A 17,573-nucleotide genomic window follows, 5' to 3' on the forward strand; every position below is an offset into this window, starting at 1 on the left:
ATAAAAGCATTGATTTAGCAATGTATAAAAAAATATTTTTGGTACAATAATGCTTTTTTTCTTCAGAAGAATGCCATGGGGCAAAGTATGCCACCAACCCAGAAAATCTCTTTATGACTATGAGTCACTTTATGAGTGGAAAAAATAATCCATTGTTTGTAATATGCTGCCTGTCTTGAAAGTTTGGAAAAGATTTATAGATGATGTTTTAATAATATTGAAGGGGGGCAAGAATACTTAGGAAACCAGTATGGGATGCAGTTTTCAAGCACTAATAATTTTACCAAGGTATGTTTTTAGATTTGTTTATTTTAAAATTTTAGGGGAAATTATGCAAACAACTAAAAAAAAAAAAACTGATCAGAATGGGTACACACTAGTAAAAAGATGGCATCATTCAAAATAGATTTCTGCTATACCAAAGGGGCAAATAATAAAAATTAGGAGAAACTGCACATTGTAAAATATTTATAGAGAACAAATAATGAAATCTGGAAATTTGTAGAGAAGGGGTAAAACAGAAGGAATCTGGGGAGGTTACAAAGTAAAATAGAGGAACAGGGAAAAAAATGGAGGATAAAAGGAATAAGGACAATTTTATTTCTCTTTCATCAGTTGTTTTAATATGCAATATAGGTATATTGAGAGAATTTTCATTAAGCATTGGCCTATTCTTCAAAGGGATAAGGGACCTATGCTCTCTAAAAAAATGCTAATTATTTATAGAAAAGCCACCTGAGGATGAAGTAAATTCCCCAGGGATAAAAAAATGTTACATTGTATAACAGCATTGATTTTTACCCTTTTAAAACATGTATGCCATACAGAAAAGCTATGAGTAATAAAATAAAAAAGAAATCAGAATTTGTATCCAAAGCAACTGGAGAAATACGGGTGTTAATAAAAAAAAATGCAAACACTACATGATATGCAGGTGTGAAAGTGATGACATGTTTCGCTTTGAAAAAGGAAGTGACCTTACATTCTTTTGCTTCTGCTGTGTAATGAGACATCTAGTTAACAAGTGGGAAGCCTCACTTTTGTCTTTCACTGCCTGCACTGCTAGTAATACAGAGTCATATCATTCACCAAAAGAAACAAAAGGACACTGAGCAGGATTGTGACCTGCAATAGGAAAACAACTGCTGCAAAATTGACTGAAGAGGTCAGTTTCAGGCCCGTGAAGACTGAGATTGAGCTCTGCAGTCCTTTTTGCAGCAGTTGTTTTCTTATTCTGGGTCACAATCTTGCACAATTTCCTTTTGTCTCTTTTGGTAAGTTGACCATGTCAATTGGGCTTATGCTTATCAGATGACATTTTCCTGGAACCTGTATATGCTGTCATAACCTTTGATACTATACTTTGCGACACGTCAAATAGATCAGCAACTTCAGTTACAGGGGCATCAGCTAAACTGGCACCAACAATTTGCCTTCTTTGAAACTTAGTAAGCTCCGACATGACTCCAATGAAAGTGAGGCTTCCTACTTGTTAGGTGTCTCATCGAACAGTAGAAGAAAAAGAATGTCATATCATTTCCGCTTTCAATGCGAAACATGTTGTCACTTTCACACCTGCAAATCATATAGTATTTCCATTTTTTGTCCAACCCCTGTACATAGTATTAAACGGTATATTACATATATTACATATAATACCACTTGTGTCACTTAGTTACAATAGACTAGAGGATTACATGTAAATATTATTAGGAAAACATATAAAACATATAGTGTATCAAGACATTTTAGGGTTTTCATGATATAGATCCAAGTGGTTTAAAATCGTATGTAGTAGATAAAGTTGATAAAAAGTAGAGGGGGTTGAATATGAAAAAAGAAATGTAAAACAATGAGCTACATGGCTTTATAGACTGGTTTTATTACAGCCCTATTAAATACTACACTGCATGGATGAATAGTTTCTGATAGATACACCATTGAGATGTAATACAATACTTTCACTGCACTTTTGTACTGTATTAACGGTTACTATTGCATATCACAATCAAAGTTTACATGTGTTTGGACTGCACCTATTGCACTTCTGTTGATATACTTTTACATATTGATGGTTCACAGATGTGTGATTTCATTTTTAGTGCAAAGTAATTTTGTATACAGGTGGATTTACAGTACATCACTGGATGACATGAATAGATTTATAATGGGGACATTAGTGACACATTTATTTTATTTGTTTTTGAACTGTAATTAGCCACTTGCCCTCCAGAGGATTTCCCCAGTGACACTAATAAAGTGATCAGTGCTAATAAAAAGCACTGATACTGGGCAGGAAGGGGTTTAACATCTGGGGTGATCAAAGGGTTAACCGTGTGCTGTTTTACTATGTGTCCTATGTGGGAAACAAGCTGCTTTATATTTCTCTGCTGTGCAGAGCAATACAAAGCAGCCTGTTCATGCTGACAGGGGAGAGATCTGTGTTGTTTACACCCAGACCTCTCCCCTTTCACTGTTCCTCGGCGATCACCAGGTGCTGGCAGGGAATCTCTGGCCGGGACCTGGTATTCAGCTGAAGCCGCCAATGGCCGTGTGGGTATGGTGGCACTCGCATGCCCCCTACCCAGAAATGCAAAATCACATATATACGTAATTGTGCACAGCCCTGCCTCCCTTCAGCAGTAGTTCTGCTATAGGGCAGTCGGGAAGTGGTTAAAGATAATTTATGTGGTGTGTGTTTATTTTCATTTTAACTTTTTGTGGGAATGGGTAAGGAGTACTTATAACCCCCACATCCTTCTGGAATATGAGTTGTGAAAGAAGCCCTTGGCCTCCAATATTGGCAGAAAGTGCATTGCAAAGGGAAGAGGCTTTGCTGAACCCCTTGCAAAATATCCCCCATGTTGAAAGGCATGTGGCTTAGTATGGTACAGAAATGGATGACCTGGTAGGACATAGAAAGGGCTAAGCCCTTTTCTTTCCAATACATATAAATGTAAAAAATACTAAAATACCAGCCAAATCAAATGAGTGTATGTCAGCACATAAAAATCCACTAGAATCTACACCCTGCAGTGCATTAATATCCTAATTACAGATTGCGATATGTACTGTCAATTGAAAAAAATGGCATAGGATTCTTCTTTAAAATTCCAACCTTTTTCTAGCCATGCAGCCTGGGTGGCCAGGAAAAGAGGGGCAGTAGGCAGGCATCCTCTCTCCTAAATCAGACCACATGCCTTTCAACATGCCCCTTTGCCTTTATATGTTCCCAGTGTTACCACAGTCAATGCCCTAAGAAGGATATAGGGATTGCTGAACTTAGAAAGGGATATGGAAACCCCTTTATAATAAGATATCTACCCGAATATACTGTATAATGTATGGCCAGCCTATGGAGGAGGCCCTTGAGCAACCAATTGGCTTTGGGAGGTGGGGGCAGGGTTTAAGGTCATGTGACCACCGTGATTGACTGTCATGGCAGTCATATGATTGGATAGCTCCTGATTGCTACTTTCCATAAGGCACTGACAAATGTGTCGGGAGCGCACAGGGTGCACGCTCTTTACACATCTTTTGATTACATTTGGTACGCAAATATGCAGTCCCTCAGCACCAAGGCCAAGCTGCCGAAAGGTCACATATTTGTGTATGCGCCAAGAAGTTGAACCCAGACTATGAGAAACTCGCATTACATGCTATATAACAGAGTGTGCGTACTTACAAAGCCACTAAAGTATTCATTTTCTGTAGAGTGAAAAACACCTGGTTGATTCTGCCTTCAGCTGTCCCTCCAGTCTTTTCTCCATCCTCATTGCAGGCTGAAATTGTGAAGACCAACTATTGTCATCTACTGAGCAGACTCAATTTCAGTTCCCTTCTAATCTTTTCATTTCCCATTTTTTCTTATCTATGCAGCTCATATGACTATAAAGTCACACATGTGGGTGTATATATAGTGATAAATGACAATCTCCTTCCTCTCTCCTCCTATATGTCCTCCTACTGGTAAACACTCTGGGGGTGGGATATAATAAGCTGACTGGTTACACTCACTAAAAAACTCACAAATAAAGCTTAGTTTCAATATAAATCAGGATTAAATATATCAAATGTAATTGCTAATACCTGTAATGTAAAAAAAGAGCCTTGGATGCTTCTGAAAAAGATGAAAGCTAGCGTCAATCATCTTTGATTTCACCTACATCATATTAATGCACAAAAATACTCATTTGATGTTCAGTAAAGATTTATAGTGAACTATAAAACTGTTGTTCACATTTATAATTTAATTTGAATTTTTCTTCTGAAACTGTTTTGATTTTAGTCATGTGCCGGCACAGCGCCAATCAGGGCTGTGCAGAAGGACTCATGCTGTAGTATTAGTAGCCCCTCCCAAGGATCTTTCCCTACAGATGCCAAAGAACAGAGAGAGATCATGTGATCACACAACAGTGCTACAGGAATAAGGTACTTAGATGTTTAAAAAAAACAAAACAAGAAAAAAAATACAGTGGCATGCTATACAGTATATGATTTATGTGAATTAATTGTGGCAATTAACACATCTCTGCTTAGTATCACTTTAAGGATTTATGCAGATACAAGAGTTAGATTAGGATTTCTGCTTGGAGTTCTGCTTTACAGACCTATGTCTTTATCATGCAGTTTTTTCTGATTGGATGTTACACACAAAGCAGAAAAGTGACTAACTTGCCAGGACTACCTCATTGTTGCTCTTAATTCTCTCATTTGTATATGTCAGTTTTACAATCTGCACAATCCATTCTAGGCTCTGTCAATACCCTGTTTTCACAAGGAAACCCAGTTATTAAATAGCTGCCTTTTGTTTGCAACACAGAAGAAACAGATTGTGTAATTTACTGAGAAAAAAAGATGATGGAATGCAATGCCTGCGTTCTGTTTTTTTGTCCCAGGACAAATAGACTTCACTGTAAACACATGCACAGTGATACACAAAGGATGAAAATACATGAGGCTATAAAATTATAAATTAGAGAGAGAAATCTTCAGAAGCTACATAACAGAAAAAGGGTTTGCGCATAAAATACATAAATAAACTAAAAATATCCTTCCACTTTCCTAGCACAGCAGGAAAAGCATCTGTCATGGTATGTGTTGCATATACAAAAGCAATTACTAGCACACTAAACCATACAATCTGCATAGTAAAAATAGACAATGTTACATAAGACATTCAAATATATTGTTGACAGTAGGGAAGTCCAACATATTAAAGTTTAAAATACACTGGCATACTTAAAAGGTAAACTTTTTTTTACTACATCTGGTGAGGCGACAGTATGAAAACAATCACTAAACTATACTTAATCCTTTGGAGTTGATTATGCCTACTGTCATATGAGTAATATGACATATGAGTAGTGGTTAATGAGTCATACTCTAAATGTTCTATGGTATGGTTGTCAGTGGTGTACCCCAAAGTTCAGTGTTGGAACCCATACTTATTATATTTATAAATTATATATTTGGGGATCTGGGATTAAACATACCATTTCAGTCTTTGCAGATGACACCAAACTATGCAGTGGAATAACATCCTTACAAGATATATCCAACTTTCAAACCAACCTCAATGCACTGTTTAATTGGGCAACTGTGTGGCAAATGAGGTTTAATGGTGAGAAATGTAAAGTTATACACGTGGGGGCTAAAAATATGCTTGCATCGGCCAGGCCCCCTTCCTTACGAATATGTTCCACACTTTGTCTCCACATTTTGAAGGCAATGGTGATACGAACTTAGCTTTGGATTTGAGCCTGGATAAGTCCAAGCCTCATAGAGACAGACTTTCCTGCCCTCCTAAAGCGAGTGTTTGGATATCTCATTTATTAAACACCTTGGGACTTATTGACACCTGGCGAGAAAAGCACCCCATCATGAAAGACTGCACTCACTTCAACTACCCCATCAACTATATTCCAGGACAGACCATGTATTTGTTGGCTCCTCTTTAGTTCCCTTATTTCACAAGGCTTGCAGTTGGGACATGGCCTGGTCAGCCCATGCTTTTGTATCTGTTTCACTTTTAAACGTCCCCTGTAAGAACCACCCCTTTCACTGGCAATTAAATGAATCTGTCTTGAACAACCCAGTTCAATGTACTGAGATAGAGCAGCACATTAAGGATTAATTCCAACATAATTTGACCAATTTGGTAACCCCTGCAATTTTTTGGGCAGAGCATAAAGCGACTCTACGGGGAAAATGTATTCAAATGGCTTCACAAATTAAACGAGAACGTAGGGTTGATATTGAAAGGATAGATAGCTTCACTTATTATGTGCACCCATAAGAAAACTCCTACAAAGGATTTACTTGCCCATACACAGAGGCTACTAGATTATCCCTTAACCCCTTACTGAATACATGCATGGAGAAAAGTCTGCGCTGGTCGTTGGCTAAATTTTATATGCAGAAAGATAGGATAGGGTCCATGCTTGCTGCTACACTTACCCTTAAAACCAGCCAAATGGCGTTACCAAAAATTAGGTGTTCTGATGGAACATATACCTAAGACCCATAAAAAGCCTTAAAAGAATTTCAGCATTTCTATAACAACTTGTATAAAGCCACCCCCTTCGACAATCCAGATCGTGTGTCCTCCTTCCTCTGATCCCTCAATCTTCCAAAGTTATCTGCTTCAAATATGGAGTTAATGGATTCACCTATCACAATTAAAGAAATTCTTCAGGCTATCAAGCAAGCAAAACGTCCCTCCGCCCCGGGACCAGATAGTTTCCTGGCAGTATATTATCAAAAATTCACACCAACTTTGGCACCACATGCATGGCTTCTAGTCGGACCCTATCCAAATTTTAAGGGGCACCAGACAGGGATGCCCTCTTTCTCCCTTGATATTTGCCATAGCCATTACATCTTTAGCCATTGCCATACTATCTGACTCTAATATTCAGGTGGTGACCAACTTTCCCATTTTCTGAAATCATTAGGACCTGAGGTCCTCCAAAATCCTTGAGTATCTCCTTACAAATAGTGGTGCTCACAAGACATGGGTTAGAGAGGCGGGATCTTGGTCATTTACAGGCTCTTATTAGATACAGCTAACAAAATGCCTTATATGCAGGCCTGGGACCTGGACCTTGACCTGGACTTGGAAAGAGATGTGGACCACTGGCATAATTGCTTCCATCATGCCTTCAAGGGTGTCATGAATATTTCGTTGGTGGAAGCAAGTGTTAAAGTTATGACTAGATGGTATATGGTTCCCTCCTGACTCTCAAGGATCTTTCCAGGCACCTCACCCCTATGCTTCTGTGGCTGCCATTCCACTGGCACCATGTACCATATTTGGTGGGAATGCCTAAAATTACGAGGTTTCTGGAATAAAATCTTTGTTTTAATTAGGAGGGTCTTCGGCATAACAATTCCCCCATTGCCTCAAGTGCCCTTACTGAATGAACTGGTGGAGCGGCAGCCTCGCACGAGAGAAAGGCTAGTCCTCTTTATGTTACTGGCTGCTAAGCTTACTATAGCCCATTTGTGGAAACAATCCTCTGTATCGGTCTCAGCATTCAGGAGAAAGGTATCCTGGATAGTACTTAATGAGCAACTTACCAACAAGCTTAATGATACCACCAAATGTTTTGAATACATTTGGGGCCCTTGGGTGGAATATATCCAGGTTGAGCTATAGTGCAAACTATGTAAATTAGTACTCATCCTCTACTCAGCGAGGCTTCTGAGCTTTTGTAGCGCTGCTTCAAGTTCTCCTTCTCCTTTTTTTTTCTCCCCACCTCTTCATGCTTCTCCCGACTCCATTTTTCTCTTTCATGATTCCTCTCTTCTTTCTTTCCTTTTATTTTTCTCTTATTAAGGTCTCAAAGTTCAGCTCTTTCATTTTATGTTAAGAGGGTGCAAGGGGCTCTTATTTGGATCACCTCTGCTTTGATTACAAAGAAATATGCAAGCTCTTTGACATACTTCTCATTATGGCAGAATCCTTCAAACCCCTCCCCCCCTCCAGTTAACAAGGTTTGTAATCTTTGTTGCTATTCTACTTTTGTACCTTTACAACATTAAGTCTATAGTGACCTGTCTTTGTAATGATTGGCCATGGGGTTGGCCTGTTTTTGCACGTCTTTTACGATGTTATACTTTGAAAACCATAAACACATTGAAAGTAAAAATATGTATGCTTCATACATACTAAGGGAAATACAACTGGAGGAATCAATGGTGGAGAAGGATCTGGGTGTTCTGGTAGATCATAAGTGTAATAACAGCATGCAATGCCAAGCTGTGGTCTCTAAAGCGAGCAAAATCATTTCTTGTATTAAGGGAGGTATAGACTCCAGAGAGAGAGATATCATTCTACCCCTGTACAGATCATTAGTAAGACCTGATCTGGAATATGCAGTTCAGTTTTGGGCACCAAATCACAAAAAGAATATTGGGGAACTGGAGAGAGTGCAGAGAAGGACAACCAAACTGATAAGAGGCATGGAGGAGCTCAGCTATGAGGAAAGAGATTAGAGGAATTTAATTTATTCTCTCTTGAGAAGAGAAGATTAAGGGGGGATATGATCAACATGTATAAATACATAGGTGGTCTATATAGTGAACTCAGTGTAGAGTTATTCACTTTAAGATCGTCACAGAGGACAAGGGGGCACTCTTTATGTCTGGAGGAAAAGAGATTTAATCTCCAAATATGGGAAGGCTTCTTCACAGTAAGAGCAGTGAAAATTTGGAATAAACTCCCTCAAGAGCTGGTTCTGGCCAGCTCAGTAGATTGTTTTAAATTAGACCTGGATGCTTTCCTAAATGTAAACATTATAACTGGATACTAACATTTATAGATAAAGTTCATCCAGAGTGACTCCAATTGCCTCAATTGATCAGGAAGGAATTTTTCCCCTGCTGGAGCAAATTGGATCAAGTTTAATTGGGGTTTTTTGCCTTCCTCTGGATCATCTTTGGGTATATAGTATTGTATAATTTTTTTCCCCATTTTATTGGTTGAACTAGATGAACATGTGTCTTTTTTCAACCAGACTAACTATGTAACACCTACTTTCATACAGGATAGCCATAAATTAGACTATTTTTGCAAAAAATACTCCAGATTTGAAAATTGTTTGCCAGGTCCATCATTATGATCCCTATTGAGACCATAAGAACCAATTTACTGTGCATTTACAGTATCACATACAGCACAATTCTTTTTTTTTTTTAAGAAATATATATAGATATGGTATATACTTTATGTATACACTCACACACATTCATTTATGATGTATTAAGGATAACTACACTGATTTATACTTGTCAGAACTTGAGAACTCCTGGTGAATGTGGCTAGTTTATTTCACAGCAGGCTTCTTACATGAGTGATTTAATAACTACCTGTAGTGCCACAATTGGTGCCATTTGATTTGTCCTGTGGGGATGGAAAGGTTGGGAAAAGATAAAGTGTGTTAGACTGGGAAGCAGATAGAATATCTCACTTAATTTGTTTAAGTTGTAGGTGGTGACTATTATTTATTATATTCAGTATACTAAAACTAAAGTTTTGTTTCAGAATAAATAGAGGAATATTTTCAATAAATGTGTTGAGCTGCTGGGCTGTGTTAGGCATAGGAGCAAACAATCCATTTCCAAACCCAGTATACTAAAAGCTGCACTTATTTAGCAAAAAATCAGGTGGGGATTTACGAAAAAAACTTGTCTGTCTTGGCTAAGGGGCAAACGGTATCTTTCCAAACTAAGGTGTCCTTTTATGACACAGAGAATAGCTGCGATTCAGAGGATCGCAGCTATTCTCTGGTCATTCACAGTTTATGACACTCAGGAGAACATGTTCAGCCCTTCACTGGAGATCTGTGTTCTCCCTCCAGATTCTCCAGCCCAGAGCTGGAGAATCGGAGGGACCGCAAACTAAGCAGAGATAATTTACCTCTGCTTAGTAAACTGATCTTTTACTGTAATCTCGTGAGATTATAGTAAAATCAGCCGTTTTCCAGCGTTTGTAGACCATTCTCCCTTCGTTTGGAGAACTGATCTACATATGCTTCATAAACGGCATTCACAGAACTGTGTTCTCCGAGAATGCCGGAGAACTGAGCAGCGATCTATTACTGCTGGTTCATGAACGGACACCATAATGTACTAAACGTTGCACAAATTTAAGACAAAATAAAGCTGTGTTTTTACAAAATACCTGGCTATCTTAAAGTGTAACTCTGGGCACAGAGACATTTGTAAGTTCTGATGTGAATGAAAGAAGATGTTATCTTTACTCAGTTGTAATAAATGGCAGGTTCGCTTTGTTGTACTATAAAATCAATACCATCCTTTCTGCCAAGTAGTACAGCTACCATGATACTGGGGTCAGAAATTTTATTATTTTTTTTTATATTCTCAGTATACATTCACTTTGCAAAGAATGCCTTAGAAGAGGAGCTGTTAAAGCAGAACCCCAGGCAAAAACTTCTTTACATGTCCTTGTTGTTAATTTCCTACCTTTACATCCATCTTCTGGTTCACATAGTAGTTGCTCTGAAATATCCCATTTATTTTTATCATTTTCCTTGATTTCTTGTTTGTACGACTGGTGGCTGTTATGCCTCCTATTTCCCCAGCAACTGGTCTTGGCAAATCCCTTCTATAGTTCTTTTTCCAGGAGGCAGCGAGGATTCAGCCCCACTTGCTGTGGTGGACAGACCGGGACTCTTAGACACATTCAACATGTCCAGGCTAGTGTACCTGTTCACATTCACTACAATTCCGTGTGGTTGGTGGAATCTGTAGTTTCATTTGACTGCAGTGAGAGAGGAGAGGATATGATGCAATCCCTGCTGTTACACCTCCTCCTTGGCAAAGCAGATGCTGTTACCTTTTGAATAACAGACATGAGGTCATGAAAATTCAATTAAACTTCTCTCCTAAATGGAAAGGATTTTCTCCATTTTATTAACTGTTTAGTGTTTTGCTTAGGGGCGTGTACTAATGGGTGATTTTTTTTTGCCTATACCAGAGTTCTTCTATAAATATTTAAAAACTGTTACATATTAAAAAAGATGTCTAAAGCCATCCCTCCACATTAATGCAGATAGTTTGCAAAAGGTAAAGATTAAGCATGTTTACTACTTATTCATAGAAGTGGGCATCCTACAAAGATCAGTCAGTGAAAGAACATATGTTCCTCAGATAGGAGTCAGATTTCTGCAGGGTGACACCTAAGGATCTACAGGCATCTCTTGATGCCTGTACTTGATGACATGTGTCTATAAGTCTTCCATAGACAAGCACTAAAAAAGCAGGGCCGTAGATATTTTTTTGTCCTGTGGGGGGGTTTCAGCCCTCTTGAATTCTTAGGCCTCTACTACACTTGTGCTGGGGGTCAGTAAAAATATATGGCAGCAAAGTATATACTCCTGTCGCATTCAGCAGGCACTACTACCTGCTGAATTCTACCCATTCAACTGAATAGGTGCACCCTTCAATCACACAATGCATGTGGTTGTGCTGTGCGAGTACAAGGTTTAAGGGTTTAAAATGAGTGGTGAGGAAAAAAATACATTGCCTCTTCACTGCCTGCCAAACACTCTCTCAAGAGCTATACGAACGTGGATCCTCTTCAGAGTGCAGTACTAGTAAAACTAGCCCTGCAAGGTTATGTAGCTGGCACTTTAAGGTTTATATATATACACCAGCTTCTACATATCTATCCCAAACTAATTTTTTACTTGGATCCATTATACAGGTGAAACTCGAAAAATTATAATATTGTGCAAAAGTTCATTTATTTCAGTAATGCAACTTAAAAGGTGAAACTAATATATGAAATAGACTCATTACATGCAAAGCAAGATAGTTCAAGCCATGATTTGTCATAATTGTGATGATTATGGCTTACAGCTCATGAAAACCCCAAATCCACAATCTCAAAAAAATTAGAATATTACATGCAATCAATAAAACAAGGATTGTACATAGAACAATATCGGACCTCTGAAAAGTATAAGCATGCATATGTACTCAGTACTTGGTATGGGCCCCTTTTGTAGCAATTACTGCCTCAATGGGGCGTGGCATGGAAGCTATCAGCCTGTGGCACTGCTGAGGTGTTATGGAAGACCAGAATGCTTCAATAGTGGCCTTCAGCTCTTCTGCATTGTTTGGTCTCATGTCTCTCATCTTTCTCTTGGCAATGCCCCATATATTCTCTATGGGGTTCAGGTCAGGCAAGTTTGCTGGCCAATCAAGCACAGTAATCCCACGGTTATTGAACCAGGTTTTAGTGCTTTTGGCAGTGTGGGCAGGTGCCAAGTCCTGCTGGAAAATGAAGTCAGCATCCCCATAAAGCTCGTCTGCAGAAGGAAGCATGAAGTGCTCCAAAATCTCCTGGTAGACGGCTGCGTTGACCCTGGACTTAATGAAGCACAGTGGACCAACACCAACAGATGACATGGTTCACCAAATCAACACAGACTGTGGAAAGTTCACACTGGACTTCAAGCATCTTGCAGTGTGTGCCTCTCCATTCTTCCTCCATACTCTGGGTCCTTGGTTTCTAAATGAGATGCAAAAGTTGCTCTCATAAGAAAAGAGGACTTTGGACCACTGAGCAACAGACCAGGTCTGTTTTTCTTTAGCCCAGGTAAGACGCTTCTGACGCTGTTTGTTCAGGAGCGGCTTGACAAGAGGAATACGACATTTGAAGCTCTTGATGCACTGACTCCAGCCTCAGTCCACTCCTTGTGAAAGTCCCCAACACTTTTGAATGGCCTTTTCCTGACAGTCCTCTCCAGGCTGCGGTCATCCCTGCTGCTTGTGCACCTTTTTCTTTCACACTTTTCCCTTCCACATAACTTTCTATTAATGTGCTTTGATACAGCACTTTGGGAACATCCAACTTCTTTTGCAATTACCTTTGAGGCTTTTCCTTCTTATGGAGGGCGTCAATGATGGTTTTTTGCACAACTGTCAGGTCAGCAGTCTTTCCCATGATTGTGATTCCTACTGAAACAGACTGAGAGACCATTTAAAGGCTCAGGAACCCTTTGCAGGTGTTATGGCTTAATTAGCTGATTAGAGTGGGACACTTTGAGCCTAGATTATTGCACCTTTTCACAATATTCTAATTTCCTGAGATTGTGGATTTGGGGTTTTCATGAGCTGTAAGACATAATCACCACAATTATGACAAATCACATCTTGAACTATCTTGCTTTGCATGTAATGAGTCTCTCATATATTAGTTTCACCTTTTAAGTTGCATTACTGAAATAAATGAACTTTTTTTTTTGTATATTTTTTCTTTAACACTATAAGGCTCTATGCACACTAGTGTTTTTTAAGCTCAAAAAAGGCTGGAAAAAACATTGGACAAAAAACGCAGGCACTGGCATCTTTTTTGTAGCGTGTGGTGTGCTAACATTTTACTCATATTTTTACAATCCATGTAAGGGAAAAAATCTAGGAAAAAGCTGTTAGGAGCATTTAGTAGTGTTTAGGAGTGTTCAGCGTTTTTTTCTGCTGGAAAAACGCTCTAAAAAACTCTACAAAAACAATTTTTTTTCCTGCTCCTAGAAGCTGAAGCTCAAAAATGCTAATAGTCTAACATAGTGTGAATGGACAAATAGGATAACAGTATTTAGCTTCTAAGAGAAGTAAAAAAAAAATTCAAATAACAACTTAGCTTAAAAAAACACTAGTGTGCATGGAGCCTAAGAATATAAAGTGTTTAAAAAAAGTTATAATTGGTACTTTATATGTACTGCATATTTTCACTTTGTAACAACATGCAGCAAGTACCTGGTAAATATTTTTTAAATAAAAGAAATTAGGTCAACTTCACAAATACTTGCTCAGGTTGCACAGGAAGATTAGCTAATATCCAGTCTTAAGTCTGATTCATACATTGTAAATTTCCATGGTGCTGCAAGTATACTGCCAATACCTGCCTGTACACCCGAGTGGCAGGCTGAAAGAGCCAAGGCTGTCCACTGCTGTAAACATGTATCTGCACGTCCTGAGGTTACCTGCTGTTAGGGACAAATGTCCGAGCCTGGATGCAGAGAGATTACGTCCAAAGGCAGACATACACATAGGACGTGCAGATACATGTTTACAGCAGCGGATAGCCTTAGCTCTTTCAGCCTGCCACTCAGGTGTACAGGCAGGTATTTTCAGTATACTTGCAATGTATGAATGAGACTTAAAGTGATACTAAAGGCTTGTTTTAAAAAAAAAAAAAAAACATGTTATACTTACCTTCTCTGTGCAGTGGTTTTGCACAGAGCAACCTGGATCCTCCTCTTCTCAGGTCCCTTGCTGGTGCTCTTGACCCCTACCAACTGCTGAGTAACCCCATAGCAAGCAGCTTGTTATGGGGACACCAAGGCAGGTGTACTGCTGAGCTGCTGCCCTGGGTGTCCATTCACATACGGAACTGCTGTTTGGCTTTGTCCCCTCCTTATTGATTGACAGCAGCAGAAGCCAATGGCTCCCTCCACTGTCTCAGCCAGTGCTGTGCACATCGCTGGAACACAATGGGTCTCAGGTAAGTATTAGTGGAGCTGGGGGGAGCTGCACACTGAAGGTTTTTACCTTCATGCATAAAATACATGAAGGTAAAAAACCTTGAACCTTTACAATTACTTTAAGATGGGACATTGGCTAACCTTACTGAAAAAAAGAAAAACAGCCTACCATAAATATGGTGCCCTTTGCAGCTGCCCAGGTGGCATGCTAAGACTGGATAATAGCCAAGCATACTTTGGTGCCCTTGGATATGCCCAGGTTGTAAACTGTGGCAAGCACTCATAGCTTTTTTTTATGACACATGTTTAGTGTGAAAAAAAATTAAGGAAAAAACAGTATACTGCTTGCCAGCATATGGTGCTTTTTCTTTGCACGTGCTCATATTGAACAGAAGAGAATAAAATGTCACCTGTAAGATTTCCATAAAGCTCTTACAGAAAAAAGAAAACAATGTGATGTGTGATGTACACGGTGCTGCTTACTCCCAGTGCCAGTGACCATGTGTTCAGTGCAGCTGTTGGTGATAATGATCCCTAATGCATGACACAGAGTTTAGGCAAATATCTCCACCATTCCACAGTCCCCATCACAAGTAAAATATTCCTTAGCAAAAATATACCTATTACATATCAACAAATATCTCCACCCTCCCCCTAAGCAAAAATATCTGTCATTCAATAAAACTCTCTCTACACTTGGCAAATCTCTGCCCAAAGCACCCCTTTTCCCTCCAGCAACCCCCTATAAATAAAATTATCCTTCTGGCAAGACCCTCCCAGGCAAAAATTCCTAATCCCAAAGAAAAGTTCCCTTCGTTCAAGCAATCTCCCCTCCCAAAATCAAGTCTCTGCCTTTAACCACCCCTCTGTAAACCCTCCACACAGTACCCCCCCCGCCTCTTCAAAAGTAAAACCTCCCTTTTTCCTTAACCCCCTACCAAAATAAATTGTCCCAGGCAAGAATTCTCACCTCCTCCTTCCCACAGACAGAATGCCTTTCCACTTACCAGACCTCAGATTCAGTGAGTCACAGAAGCAGGAAAGGTTCTGTCTCCCTAGTACTCCCTTCGGCTCTGCAGAGCTGAGGAGGAGTCCGAGTTCCTTCGGCTGTGTGCTGTCATTTGCCGATATGTGTGTGCTGTGCATCTGTTCTTAGCATCGGGACCTTGCAGGAGATGGGGTAGGTGCCTGGTGCAAGCGAGTTTCACATCTCTCGGGACCCCCTTTATTAAACTGATAGGGCTTGAGCACTTAACAGAGAAATAGCCTGTGGCTGACAGGTAGCTCCATTACTCTGCTTCTACTGTGCTGAGGATGAGCGGCACAGCAGCAGAAACATTGACTGGGCATTTTGGCAGGTTGCTCTGGGGGGGATTGAACCCCCCTGACTCCCCCCTTATCTACGTCCCTGTAAAAAAGAGTGTTGTCATGAGAGATTACCATTTTGGAAACTGTACTGAAAAAAGAGCTGACAATTCAACTGTTTTGGTTAAATGTGAATAGTTGTCTATTTGGAATAAACAAAACATATAGTGCCAACACCAAAACCTCATCCCAACTGCGAGGTGTGGTAGAGTGAATATACTGATGTCATTTGGAATGGACAGTTTGCAATAAATGAGTAACCAATGAATTTCAAATTACATTAGGATATTCTATAGTAGAATGTAAGGTAACCTAGCTGTGATCTTAAACTTAGAACATGTTTGATCTTGCAAAACAACTGTGATAAGAAACTCAACAACAAACTGCCTTAAACATAGGAAATGCCATGCTTAAAAAAAGTTAATTTCATCTAAAGTAGGGTGTTCTACCAAGATAATCAAAAGAATAGGCTTGAAATGAAATAGTTCTTATATACAGAAATGTGATAACATAGCTCTTAACCACTGCTCAGGTCTAATGAGCATCTACAGAAAGCTAATGTTGTGAGGTTATTGGCAATAATTTAGGTACCACTAGTCACTATAAGGGTGAATGTTCTTTTCCCATTAACAATGCAACCATTTTTTTCAGCAATATGCAAAATGCATTGTGTGTTGCTTTTAAATAAGACTTTCAGCAATTATCTTTTTGACTTAGATGCACATCAGATCACATTTCAGGAGTCATTCATTTAGAAATTAAGAATTTTAAAAAAGGTTTACAAGGTATCATTGTATCTGTAGGTATATGGTTATTACGCATGTTAAACAGTTTAGATAAAAGACATAAAGCAAAGTCTTGTTCAGCCAATTAGTACACCAACTGTATAATAATTATTATAAAGCGTCTCTAAAGCTGAAGATGAACAAAAACAAGAAAGAACTATTGAATCTCATATTGTTTTTAAAGAATCTCATCAGTGCAATGTCAGGCAGCAATTGTTTTACTACACAATTCTTACTGCCCTAGAGCTATCACGTGGACAATGCATTATGCATTCTAAAACTTGAAAAAAAGGGTTCTTGTACAGAGATGTTACTGTACATTTGACATTATACATTTTAAATAATTTACATATTGGATTATATGGCAATGTTTTTGCTAATTAAGCAGTCTATCTGAAATATCCAGAAGAGACCATTACAAAAAAATGTCAAAAGAATTTTGAACTGTAAAAGTTCAAGATGTATAAAAAATTCCAGGAATGATACAATAGAGCTGAGAACAATTCATGCATTCATTCTTGGCAAATGTGGGCATGATGTCATTCATACCAGCTTAGCTGTTCCACATCCCTACGCATAGATACATTCAGGAAAATCTGAACTGGTGAATAGAGAATAGTGTGCATGTTTTTTCCTTTTTCAGTAGGACACAATAAAAACACTCATCCAAGATTTAAATATGTGCTTTGTTACTTTAGCTTGCTTTAATAATGACTGTCTAACCTAAAAGTAGGATTGGTTCTAGGCTTTAATTGTTACACTTTACATACAAATGCAAGATACTATTTATGAACCCTTTGGATATCTGTATTTTTGCAGAAAAGATTTCTAAAATATCACATGATCTGTATACAAAGCTGGGTATACCCTGCAGGTTGAAAAAAAAAAGAAAGAAAAACTAACAGATCTC

General features: G+C 38.9%; 1 long non-coding RNA gene across 1 annotated transcript in view; it reads right to left on the minus strand.

Moving 5' to 3' along the window:
• LOC149469805 (uncharacterized) overlaps positions 1-15,664 on the minus strand; it is a 113,121-nt gene extending 97,457 nt beyond the window's left edge. The window contains exon 1 of the long non-coding RNA XR_016311510.1: positions 15,521-15,664. This is a non-coding gene — a long non-coding RNA (uncharacterized LOC149469805). The remainder of the gene's footprint in view (positions 1-15,520) is intronic.
• Between the last annotated feature and the right edge of the window lie 1,909 nt (positions 15,665-17,573).

This window comes from Staurois parvus, unplaced genomic scaffold (genome assembly GCF_062004578.1).
Source record: "Staurois parvus isolate SC_StPar_1 unplaced genomic scaffold, SC_StPar_1.0 ptg000059l, whole genome shotgun sequence".
NCBI lineage: Eukaryota > Metazoa > Chordata > Amphibia > Anura > Ranidae > Staurois > Staurois parvus.